The sequence below is a fragment of the Pseudonaja textilis genome, chromosome 7, assembly GCF_049901715.1.
Source record: "Pseudonaja textilis isolate UNSWEBS1 chromosome 7, rPseTex1.2, whole genome shotgun sequence".
Lineage (NCBI taxonomy): Eukaryota > Metazoa > Chordata > Lepidosauria > Squamata > Elapidae > Pseudonaja > Pseudonaja textilis.
Window position 1 is genome coordinate 31,155,429 of NC_141996.1, and position 13,228 is coordinate 31,168,656.

At 36.2% G+C, this 13,228-nt stretch overlaps 1 long non-coding RNA gene across 2 annotated transcripts in view; it reads right to left on the reverse strand.

Annotated features, from left to right (window-relative positions):
- Positions 1-8,204: 8,204 nt before the first annotated feature.
- Positions 8,205-13,228, reverse strand: part of LOC148125292 (uncharacterized) — a 33,971-nt gene continuing 28,947 nt past the window's right edge. The window contains exons 2-3 of one of the 2 annotated variants that reach the window (XR_015744413.1): positions 11,231-11,335; positions 8,205-8,415 (exon numbers count right to left, since the gene is read on the reverse strand). This is a non-coding gene — a long non-coding RNA (uncharacterized LOC148125292). Of the gene's footprint in view, positions 8,416-9,464; positions 9,544-11,230; positions 11,336-13,228 lie in introns of those variants that run through there. The other variant, XR_015744412.1, reaches the window with a different exon arrangement.

Genomic DNA, 13,228 nt, shown 5'->3' on the forward strand with positions numbered 1-13,228 from the left:
CGCTCACTGCTACCCGAGCCACAGGAAGACCCAGCTCCCACACTCCTGGTACTGCAAATAGAGACAATGCCATCGCCTCCACTAACGGCTCAAGACATCGCCTTTGAAACCAAAAGAGACTCTTGTTTGGCATGAGTTCTTGGCTGGGTGGAGAGGGGATGGCCAGATTACGACACTAAGGAAATGTTTAAGCCGTTTAAAAACAGACAAACGGAACTTTTTTCACAAAAGGGGTACGTTTTGTGGGGAGACCAAGTTGTTGTACCAACTAAGTTACAAAAAAGGGTCTTGCAAATGCTACACGATGGACACCCGGGCATCGTGCGTATGAAAACACTGGCAAGAAGTTATGCCTGGTGGCCAGGTATGGACAAACAAATCAAAACCTGGGTCGCCTCTTGCAACAAATGCCAGGAAAACCACTCAGCTCCACCTAAAGCCCCACCAGCAGAATGGGAAACACCCAGGAGTCCTTGGTCTCGCATTCATATTGACTTTGCGGGACCTACGAGAGGCCACACCTTCTTAATAACTGTACATGCCTACTCAAACTGGCTTGAGGTCAATAAAATGAAAGCAACCACTACTGAGGCGGTCATTAAAAAACTGAACAGACTCTTCACCACACACGGGTTACCAGATGTCCTGGTCTCTGACAATGGGCCCCAATTTACTGCCTTAGCCTTTGAACAGTATTTAGCGGAACGGGGCATCCGACACGCACTCACATCGCCGGCTCATCCTGTGGCGAATGGCCGGGATGAACGAATGGTTCAGTTTACAAAGAAAACCCTGCAGAAAATGGATCAAGGCAACATCCACGACAAAGTCACTAGAATGCTGCTCCTACAACACATCACACCAAACAGCACGACCAACAAGAGTCCAGCTGAACTCCTGATGGCCAGGAAACTCAGATCGCCTCTAGATCGTTTGCACCCTGCCTACACCCCGGAAAAGCCCCGGGGTTCCAGCAGCAAGCACTGTGTTTTCAAGGTAGGAGACCTTGTTTTCGCAAAAAAAATTTCTGGGGATCCCCTTTGGATTCCTGACCAGGTAACTCAAGTTACGGGCCCCCACTCCTACCGTTTACTCACCACTGATGGCAGACCATGGAAATGCCATATTGACCAACTGCACTCCAGACCAGCCACATCTTCCAACCCTGACCCTAACTTTGACACTAGGGGGGGAGGGGAAGCAGTGAACTCAGAATTAGAACCAACACCTGTTTATCCCGAGCTAACACCAAGATCACCGCACCATGGTTGGCAACACTCACCAGCTGCAGCTGAGAATGGACAGTCGAACGCTTCGCCAAGAAGCAGCAACCAGGCAGTTTCAGCGAGCCCCAGGAGCCATGACAGTAACAGCGAGGCTGAGGACTCCATCCCCCTGGGGCACCAGAGGAGAGCCCTAACCATGACACCGGTTCACCGTTCCTGTTTGATCCAGCAAGCAGTCCATCTGAACCCGGGTTTGAACAGGGTCAAGCGGAACTGCGTAAGTCAGGCAGACAGGTGCGAAGACCTGCCTACCTGCGAGACTATATTACTCCACCCCTTAAACGGAACCGAGAGGGGAGGGGTGTTCCAGACTAGCAGGCTCGTAGCCTGCAAATCTGATTGGCCCGCTGAAAGCCGATCGTGATTGGTCGCTATAGACTGATGCGATTGGCCAGGAAATGGGCTGCCGCGATTGGCCCTGTCAAGAGCGGAAAACTCAAATCGCCTTCATTGGCTGCCTAGCCGCAGCCAGCCCTATATAAGGGGCTGCTGCAGCTGGGGTTAGTTGCTCAGATCTGAAGTCACAAATAAAGAGCTGTTGTTGCTATCTGAGTCTTGCCTCCGTTCTTGAACCGTCCTCCCAGATTTAACACCTTACTTCTGAATTACAGTGTCAATCAACCATAATTGAAATGATAAGTCTTTTCTTTATTACTGCCAATGCAGCAAAAAAAATAGTGATTGACACTAAAAGATAGTTTCATTAACATGAACACTGCCAATTGCAGGTGTCTACAACCTTATTTAGTCACAAACCCCAATTCCTGCATAAGATTAAAAATTCTTAATTATTCAAAAATTTACAAATTGCTAAATATTTGAAAAAAAAGTTCCTCATATTTAAAACATGTATAAAGATGAGGGATTCTACACAAGAATAATGTATGAATTTTGAGAATTGGGCTGTTGATAAAAAGACATTGATGGAAGATTTCAATGGCACTGGACCTTATTGTGATTATCACATGACTTTTCTGATTAGCTTTCCTAGGCTTGACTGAGAAGAGTTAATTTAAATGTCTAAATTTGACTTCTTTCTCTTTCTCTCCTTTCTCTCCTTTTAGTGCCGTTATTTCCTCCTTTTTCCATTACAAGTACTCTTTTAACTTAACCTATCTCTATTTTGTCGTTCTCTTCCTCTTCTTCATTCTTCTAGTAGAAGAAATTTTTATTTATGTGTGCACAGTTGTCTATACCATTGCCAGAGTGGTTTTTGTGTTTTGGACATAACTATATATGGAGATATATTAGTTTTATAAGAAAAGGATCTAATTTTATAGAAAATTAATTTTAATTGAATGAGAGGGATAATAAGTATATATATATATATATATATATATATATATATATATATATATATATATATATATATATATATATATATATATATATATATCTTTAAATCTAGACTTTTATAAAATATAATGTTATTAGGGCTGCTATTTCAGGTCTGCAAAAATTCTGATATCAATAGATGGCAATGAAAAAGCTAAATGTTTCTTTATCTTGGCCTTTTTCCTGCTCCTTTATTAGAACAACCAGATGTTCCATGAAAGATTTTAACTGATTAATAAAAAAAAATCAAATGCTTTGCTCAGGGGTGGGATTCAATTTTTTAACAACCGATTCTGTGGGCATGGCTAATTTGGTGGGCATGGCTTGGTGGTCATGTTATTGGCTGGGCATGGCCACCTCAATATCACTCACATTGAGGCACACATCTCCTCGCCTGGCCTCTCATGACTGTGGGGATGCTGCAAGAGTCGTAAGTGTGAAAAATGGTCATAAGTCACTTTTTTCAGTGCCATTGTAACTTTGAATGGTCACTCCACACAAGCAAAGTACCAGTAAAGGAGGGGAAAAAAACTCCAGAGAGGTTCCTGAGACAGGAAATCTAGTCCTGCCAAGAATGTAAAAAGGGTTAACGGAGAGGCAGTTTCTGTAAGCAACACCAGAATGTTTCCTTCCTGCCTTCCTTACAGGATTAGGCCAGCAATTTCTTCTAACAACCAGTTCTCCAAACTGCTTAGAATGTTAACAACCAGTTCTAGTGAATAGGTGCGAACTGGTAAAATCCCACTCCTGGCTTTGCTGATTTTATTCAAGCAAACATGGCTAAGTCAATTCAGCTCAGTTGCTCCAATATGCATATAATACAGAGGTGGTATTCAGCAGGTTCTGACCAGTTCTGGAGAACAGGGAATGGAAATTTTGAATAGTTCAGAGAACCAGTAAACACCACCTCTGACTGGAGATTTTACAGTATCCTTCCCCTGCCATGCCCACCAAGCCACGCCCACAGAACCAGTAGTAAAAAAAATTGAATCCCACCACTGATATAGTAGTGGTGAATTCACTGATGAATTCACCTAGCAATTGAACCTTGGGGTGGGATTAGGATACCTACGTTATCCATTAGTTTTGACATGGAATCAAAACCAGTTTAGCTGTGCTTTTCTTTTACATTGGCACAGTGTGAATGACAGAATGTAATCTCCCTGAAATAGCCATTATAGATAAAAACAATCCCATATCTTACTGCCTGTATTTTTTTTAATTAGTAGTGTTACATAGCAATTATTATTCAGAGATATAGTAGCAAACTAGATTAAAAGTGTAAAGGATTATTTGGAAGATTGTATCTGTCAGCTCATGCACAATCCCAGGAGAAAAACACATTTGATTTGAGAAGGTGCTGATTGTATCATGTGTGTGCATGCATGTACATATCACATCTTCTTTAATTGAATCAGGATGATTGCATAGTATTAGTATATAATTATAAATAGCTGCTGCTGTTAGCTTTATCTTCCATTAATTTGTTCAAATGATCCTTTTATAACCAGCCATATTGTCAGCCAACATATTGTCTGGCTGGCCAATGCCAACTATATGGATTATTATGTCTGAATTTAATGGACTTTGTCTTGTATCCAGTTATAATGTATGTGTACACACACACACACACTGTTTTCTATAAACACTTACAATCTGTGTTAGTATTGGACTGCATTTTAAAAATGAAATAAGAATTAACCAGGAGCAGAAATTAACCACCGAAGCATCAATCAGACAAAAGCATACTGTATGTTGAAGCTGTTCCAGATGTTTTTAAAAAATCTATTGGCAAAATATTTTAATCAATTCAATTCAATCAATATTTCATTCTAAGAAACCTATCTAATACCTATAGATTTTTGGATTATTTTGAATGAAAAGTTATTAATATCTGCACATGGAAATAAAGTGGAAATAATTTTATTAGGTATTATATAATTAAGCAGGAAATATTAAGCACATATAAACATTTAAATACATTAACAAGACAATTATGTATTAATGTTAAATATTTGCAGATTAGAACTAAGGTCCTAATGTAATTGGAGGTATACCAAATGAGTCTGTTTTCTCAAGCTGCCTAGGTATTTCCCAGTTTGCTTTACCTATTGTTTTTTTTCCAACCATACTTAATTTTTTCATTAATTTTGTTAGAATTATTCCTTTCTCTTTATATAATATTCTTCAAAAATAGTAATCTTTAAATATTTACAATCCTTCATACTTTATAATTCATTCTCCACTCAATAACACCTATGACCCAGCAATGCTTCAGTTAATTCATAAACACCTATAGTGTAGGGACCATTCATACTTCCAAGTGGGCTACTACTGCATATATATCTCTTATATCTCTCAAGCAGAGAAAAATCTACAATAAGCTCTTTGCTGTGACAAAATTGAACAGGCTTATTCAGTTTCATCACGGCAGTGAATGATCTATCCAGGGTTTCTGCCATAGTAAGTTTTAAAGGAAGCCCAAGCAGATATTTGCAGAAGGAAAGTCTTCACATGTGTTATCTTCCATGCAAGGAAAGATTCTAAATGCATTTCTATCTTGTGGGAATATAATTTGCAACACCTAAAACAGTTTTGTATACTTCAGAGTGCAATAGTTGAGGAAAATGTCTTGTATTAAAGAATCAAAGCACAGCAAGCTAAATTCTGATTTGTATGAAATTATGCATGCATTGGAGAACTTAGTCTGAACCAGGGAAATGTCTTTTCTCTGAGTTCTGTGGTTCTTACATTCATTTTTTCAATTAACTTTCCCCTTAAATTCTAATTCCCAGTATGTTTCTATTATAATTCTCAATATGCTCCTACACCATTCTGGGAACAAAGGAGAAGCTTTTCTATGGCTAATTTAACACTTGTAAGATTCCCACAAGTGATGGAGATCTAAAATCTTATCGTCCTGATGAGTAAAATATATTTTTTTCTGTTTCTAAATTAATGCATTTAAATTAGTGGTGGGATTAAAAAACTTTTACCTCCGGTTCTGTAGGCATGACTCTTCTGTGCCATGCAAAGCAGCTGCGCTTCAAAAGCAGAAGATAAAGGTGAGTATGGGAGCCTGGGGTGGGCCCAACAGCAGAGCAGCACCCACAATGAAGAATGATTGGTAAAAATGATAGAACTTGCTTAGATGGCCAAACTGATTTCTTTAGATAGGAAAAAAGGACAATATCTACATTTACTGTTGACTGGAAGCCCCTTCTATAGTTTTTGAGTGAAACAGAAAAAGTGAATTTGGGAAATGTTTGGATGAATAAGTAGGCTGCTAATATATCTCTGCTGGTTTTCTACACCTGGTTCCCTGAAAATTTTGAAAAGCTATGCTGTCTGTATAAAGCTGAATTGTCTTTGGCATATCTTTATGAAAGTTTCAGGGAGCCACATTAGCTGGAGAAGCTGAGTCTGAAAAGGAAGATAGCAAAGGGAGCCAGGAATTTCTGCTTCAGCAGGAGAAAGGTCAGTGCAGGGAACTGAGAGAGAAGGAAGCTGGAGCACGAACAAATCTGGGGTTGGGTGAGGCTTTTTGGGTCATGGCAGGCATCCCCAAACCATATGGTATATATGGCAGCCAAGAGAGTATAAATAGTAGGGGAAATAGATGGGCAGGAGGAGTTTCAGTTGTAAGCATAAATGAACTGCCAAGCACTTGAATTTTGACTATATGACTGCAGGGGCACTGCAACAGCTCTAACTCTAGCCATGGGTCATGTCCACTTTTTCAGCACTGTTGTAATTTTGAATGGCTGCTGAACACATTGTCATAAATCAAGGGCTACCTGTAATATAAAGAAGTACACTGAGTGATTTTTTTTTAGATAGAGAAAAAGATTGAGGATTAAATCGGTAACAAATCTATGAAGGGACAGTGCATGGGTGATGAAAAAGAGGAAGTCATGTAAAATGGAACTGATGAGATACTCAGGCAAAACGATAGTGAGAAGTTTAAAAAACAAATAGCAGTGTGAAATAATGTGTGAATGGGGAGAGTAAGGCTGGTATGCAAAATAAAAATATATATGCAGTGGACTGGAGAATGATTTGATGTAAACTAGATTTAGTTACATTTTCTTTTTATTTCTTATATTTCAATTTCTTTTTGGTTTACTATTCTGTACTTTGCATAATATTCACCTTGAAGTGGATTAGTTTGATGGGTATGTATATTGTATATGTGAAGATTATCAGTTCCAGCACTAAACCCATATCATTTCAGTGAATTTTACTCTATACTATGAGAAAACAAATTGATGAGCATTCTCTGAATACATATTTTAAGGCAGCTATACATCCTCCTAATAGATGCACCATATGGTCCAGACTTAGTGAGTTTCCTAATTGAACCATCTGTGGTACTTTAAGTCCACAGTATTTCCCACTATCTATGGATGAAGTTAGGTAATGGAAAACAATTAACTAAAGTTAGTTTGACAATATTTGTTCTTGGCAAATTTGTTTTGAGTTCTGTTAACCACTCTGTTGTCATCAAGACTCTCCCAAATCAATTTCTTCATGACTTGTTCTATGTTTCTGCATAGATTCAAATATCTATTTTTACTGTGTCTTTCTCCATCTAATCATCTGGTATGGCACTTGTTTTCTAAAATGAATTTATTATAGCATACATTTTTATATAATGCATTCCGTTTCATCATATGTGGCATCACATTAATCATCTGCAATAAATATTACCATTGCATCTAGCAATATTATGACACTGGGGGATTCTATCTGTTTAAATAATTGCTCCCATTTGAAAGGCAAAGCGAATCCCTAATATTGTATATTCTATCTCTGATAAGTTTTCTATTTTGCCTTGGGATATATTTCCGATTAAATAAATGATAATTAAATTTTCTAATCAATTGGGACATGAGTTTGAACTGAATCATCTTGCAGTATACATTGGTGTAATCATGTTCCATTTATGCAGAGAACATATCACTTGTCAAGGATGTGTATCTTTTCTTGGCTGCATCCCCATGATAAATATCAGTCAAGACCAAGAATATACTTTCAAATATATTTCAAACCTGGAAATTTCCCAAACCAATTAAGTTACAATTTTTAGGAGAATAAATTCAATGTAGATTGTTGACATGTGCTCTTTGTCAATATTTGAATTAATGATTTGCAATAGAGGGACAAGGTGGAGGACTTTCAAACATTCTAGGGCAATTCCTTAAGCAATATATTTCTGAAAAAAATTTCCAAACATTTTTCTCTTTCTTTTATATACTCCTTTTAAACTATATGTTTCATTTTCATTGCTATTATAATATTAAACTTGGACATTTACTTGGCAATGTACTTTGCTATTACTATATTATTACCATTTATAAAATAAAAAATAAAAAGTATCATATTTAGATTTTGGCAGGAGACCCACCAATAAAAAAGCAAGCCTACCAGAAAAAAATGCATAAATTTGGTTTTAATTAGGTTTGAAAATACTAATAGTCTCTCAAACTTCAGCACATCTCTTCCCTCCCTACACCCAGGGACAAAACAAACAAAAAAATCAAGGAAATAAATGAAATCCTGTTTCATAGGTCAAGACACAGCTTGGGGAATATGTTTTATTAATACATTATTACCTTATTGCTTTAATTTTATTTATTGCTTTAATAACAAAAAAATCCAGTCTGAGCAAGTAAACAATCTTAGCTTTTATCCCTTGAACTTTCAAATATATGGCCTCAGGCAAAATATTTCTTCTTGTAGCAAAATGCTCATTGACTTGCTTCTGTTACTCTTAGCCAGCAGATTTTGTCATCTGTAAGAGAAGAGGAAGTTAATCTTGTTTATATGGGAGAATCTGAAGATCATGGTAACAGCTGAAAAAGATGTGGTGAAGGATCATCCATTTAGTACAACTTTAGATTAAACCCCTTTGTTTACTAATTTTCACTCCATCATTCTTAAAACTATGAGGGGTAGCTTACACAAAAGGTAGGTGCACAAAAAGAAAAGATAATACCAAATCTGTCTTTTAAACAAGGGCAGTGGATTAAAAAAATAGCTGTAAAGTAGAATTTATTCCATTTTCTTTCAAATGCTTTATTTAACATGAAAAACATGTTGAAAAATCTGATTTTTCATATGGTTAAAGTCTCATTTAAGCCCTCTCTCAGATCTTTTCCCAAAAGAAAAGGACTGATTCACATTTTAGATGTCGATCAATCCCCCAATGTCGGTTTAATTTCTGATAATGTAAACCTATTGCATTATGTAGCGCTGTGGACAAAAGGTATTTTTCCTTCCCAAGATCTTATCTGCAAATTTAAATTAATGGTTTTCAGTCAGCTTTGTCAGCAATTTACAAGCACTTATCATGGCCGCAAAATATTCTTCTTTTTTTGTGTCTCAGAATGTCCATAGATGCTCACTAACAAGAACAGGAAAATGTGATTTGCATTCACTTTCCAGCTACTTGCCCTGCTCCAGCAGCTTGGCTAAGAGAAATAAATAAACAAATCACTGAAATAAATAACTATTATTCCAAAAGAAAATACTCAGGGAATACTGAAGAATATTTGCAAAAGTATTGCCAGGGTGTTTCCAGATGCAATTCAAGATGTTAATTGTCACTACTGAAGACTCATGAATTTCGGCCAAGTGACCAAAGGATCCATCTTCTCCCTAGTTGTTTTTATATGTTCAGTGAGGTGAGGCAGGTTGGGCATGTTGCCTTGGTATCTCATCAGCCAAGGAATGCCACTGGCAGGAAACATTAAATGCTCTCTCTTCCATTAACCCTGCCCTCTGAAATATCCTACCTTCAGATAATCAGGATGATTCTGAATCTGTTGGACTTTCATAAGCCTTGATATTGTGCCTGAGTATGAGAACCCCAAGGATTGGTCCCAAAACAGAGGTGGTATTCAGCAAGTTCTGACCAATCCTAGAGAACGGTAGCGGAAATTTTGAGTAGTTCAGAGAACCGGCAAAAACCACCTCTGATTGGATATTTTACAGTATCCTTCCCCTGCCACACCCACCAAGCCATGCCCACAGAACTGATAGTAAAAAAATTGAATCCCACCACTGGCCCAAAGCCAGAGATGACAGAGCAAAATCCATTGAAGTTCAAACCTTTATATGCTTTTACCTACTAGATAGAATCTTGCCAAACTAAAGCTATAACTTTTTAATTTACCAGTTTTATCATGAGATATTCTAGTCTTGAACTGGATAGAAAAGAGGAAAAGAGGTTCAGGTAGCAACACCCTAAAATATTATCTCAGGATAAATCTGATAGGTTAAAAATTTATAGCTTTAATTTGGCAAGATTTTGTCTAGTGGGAAAGTTAGATGTGGCCAAAAATCCCCAGATCTACTGTACCAGGTGCACATTCCATCACACCAAATATGTTAAGGACCCTGACTGTACTAATATGCATAATTATTTGGATCATTTTGAGTTTTCATGACATAGCTAATAGAAATGACTACAACCAATATGGTCATGTTAATATGTTCTTGAACAATTCTCATTCATTTAAAGTGTCCTGGGACATTTCAGGTTTCCAAAAATATGTATGTGCATGTGTATGCAGAACAGAACAATCCTGCAACCATTGTAGCCAAATTTTTCTAGAATGACGTGTAATATTTTTGTTTCTAAAATGTCACATTTGTTTTTCTCAAATTAATTTGAGCAACATAACCAGAGGACATTATCTGTGTATTCTCTAGTCATGCAGACATTTATTCAAAATTGTTCATGCTTGTTTAGAAGTTCTGATGGGATGTAACCCTGCTCAAAATGCTATATCTATCCTGGCTGAGTTGATTTTCTGAGAAATTATAGCATTTAAAGCCAAAGCAACCCCATTGTCTTTTCCCTTTCCAATTTTTTGCTGGTTATATAGTTTATCCATTGAAACAATTTGTTATTTGCTTAGCCTGCCTTTTTCTCCTATGTACAATATCTTTCCCATGCTATCTTGGTTCTTTAATATATTTTTTTCATTCATTTTTCTATATATATTCCCATGTTTCTTTTACTTATTTTTCCATTCTCTATGCAGATTTAAACTAAACATGCTTGTTGAAATATAACATTCTGCTATTGTTCAATGTGTACAGTATAGGTTTGTACATAAAATGACTTTCTTTCAACTTGAATTTCTCTCCCTCCAGATGGGTGCCAAGTTGTATGAGAAATTATGCAGTGTGATGCATATGGACCATAACATATGGAGGAAGAGTGCTGTTGAGCTTTAGGATCCAAATTTCATGCCAATGTATGTTTCACAAAATCAGTGTTTGTTAATTATGTTCTATGTGGAAGCCAGCCTATATGTTCAATGGAAGCTCTAAAGTGAGAATCCAATAAATATTTCAAAACCTCTGTCCATATCTCAATTATGTCAAAAAAGAAAACATATCACTCTGTTTCTGAAAATTAATCTATTATAGAAGCATATCTTTATGCTGATATTCAATGCAAAGAAGATAATTATACATACACATTTAAATACATACTCATTTTAAAAAAACTTGCTCTACAATTACACATTTCTTTAAAAAAAATCATTTTAAAACATGTATCAAACAACCCCTGTTTTGATGGGTTATTATCTTACCTAAACAGAGAATCCAAGGGTGATCAAGAAAGCAGTGAAAATAGGAGCAACTTTTGACTTCCTGCCAGTCCTTTTTTCCTTTCTTTTCCTTCCAAGTGGTTGTTGCTGAATGGAATAGGGAGTGAGAGATTGTGAAACTGACTGGGAAACTGTCACTGAATGTTGAAAATGAATGGAAGTGCGACAGCAGCCAGTAGCGCAGAAACAGCCATAACTTCCCCAAATTTAATTCCCTTTAGGATTAATGAATCTTGGATTTTGGACATGTTCTTTAAGTTAGCCCTTTTGAAGGGCCTTGATTCAAAAAATGTTGCCCTACAATCCTTTGTTTTCCTCATATAAGCATCAATGAGAGTTTTAGTAGTATATAGATGGTGGTATTTCTGTTTTTTAATTGATCAGATCCTTGTCTAAAAAAAGGCACAGGGTAGATGCCTAATATTTTGGGGGGGGGGAGGCGGGAGGGGAAATGGAGAAAGAATGAATCATCCTGAAGTTTTTTTTAATGATTTATAAATTTCATCAGTTCTTCAACTTCTTTAAATTACATTCAGTAGTTCATCTTTAATATCTTTGGTAGCACCTGATGAACAATGTTCTTTTTAAGTGTCAGATGCATCTAAGAAAAACTGTTGATGGACAATATAGAATAGAAGATTGGGACTGTTTTGTATTAAAAATATTCAAATAGGGATAATTTCTTTTTTGTTTTTAAAATAGTTTTTATTAGACATTTTCCAACAATTTAAAAACATATTTACATTTCCAACAATGTTACAGCATCATCATCATTCATATTCATATATCAATTGCTATATTATTTTTATTTCTATTGTCTAGCCAGATATACCAGGCATCCCAGACTAGATAGTACTCAGTTTCATTTTTATCTTTTAACTCAAGGGTCAGCCTGTCCATCTCTGTGCAGTACAGGATCTTTCTTATCACTGTCCCGTCAGCTGGTATATTCTCTTGTTTCCAGGACTGTGTATATACAATCCTGGACACTGTTATTATATGTAAAATAATATATGCATCTGTTTTAGCATAACTTTCCCTTAATATTCCTAATAAGAACAGTTCCAAATAAGGATAATTTCAATATACTTTTACTTTTGAAACAGAACAAGAAAGGCAATGGGTTATATAATAGTCATATAGTCTTGATTAATATGTTTCAGATTATCATTCTCCTGGGAAAATTTCTATAACTTGATAAACACTATCTCCACTACACCACACACAAACAAACAAATGTAAGGTATCAGAGACATATTCTAAAGTAATAAAAGCATTAATTTAAAACTAATTTTAAAAATGACACTAGTCTGTGAGATTTTCTATAAAGAATTATGCATCTGTCCCAGCACGGAATATGTATGTTGATGGATATGGACATGGACATGGATTAAACATGGACATAATTTAGGAATAAAATTTAAAAAAAATTGCTGACATACATAGAGCTGTAATGGAAACAGTTCTAAGAACTTTAAGTGAATTTAGTGATCTGATTCAGACACATGATGAAGTTTGTTTTACAGTTGTTTTATGTTCCTGGTTTGTTTGGTGTTATTGTGATGTATGATTTTCTTCTTTCCTTTCCTCCTTCCTGTTTAAAACATATATGTAGCCACCAAACTTATACTGAACTCTGGCAGCTCCCAATCAACAATTAAAACAATTAGAATAGCCATAAATCTTATATACCATAATTCTGGGTGGCTCACAAAACAGCAATAAAAACATAAAACTATAACAGAAGCTCATGGCATCCTAAAATCATCACACCTTTACCCATTCAAACAATAATCTAAAATGCATTTATCAAGATTATATGACTGTTAAATAATTATGGTAAAAAGATTTGCACTAGTTCCCAGGTTCTCTCTATCCCTACATTTGCTGGAAATAGCAATGGTTTTAAAAAATAATGACTCTGAAAGGTGAGAAAATCCACTTACTAATAATTAAAAGGCAAATGAAAGGATGTTGGAA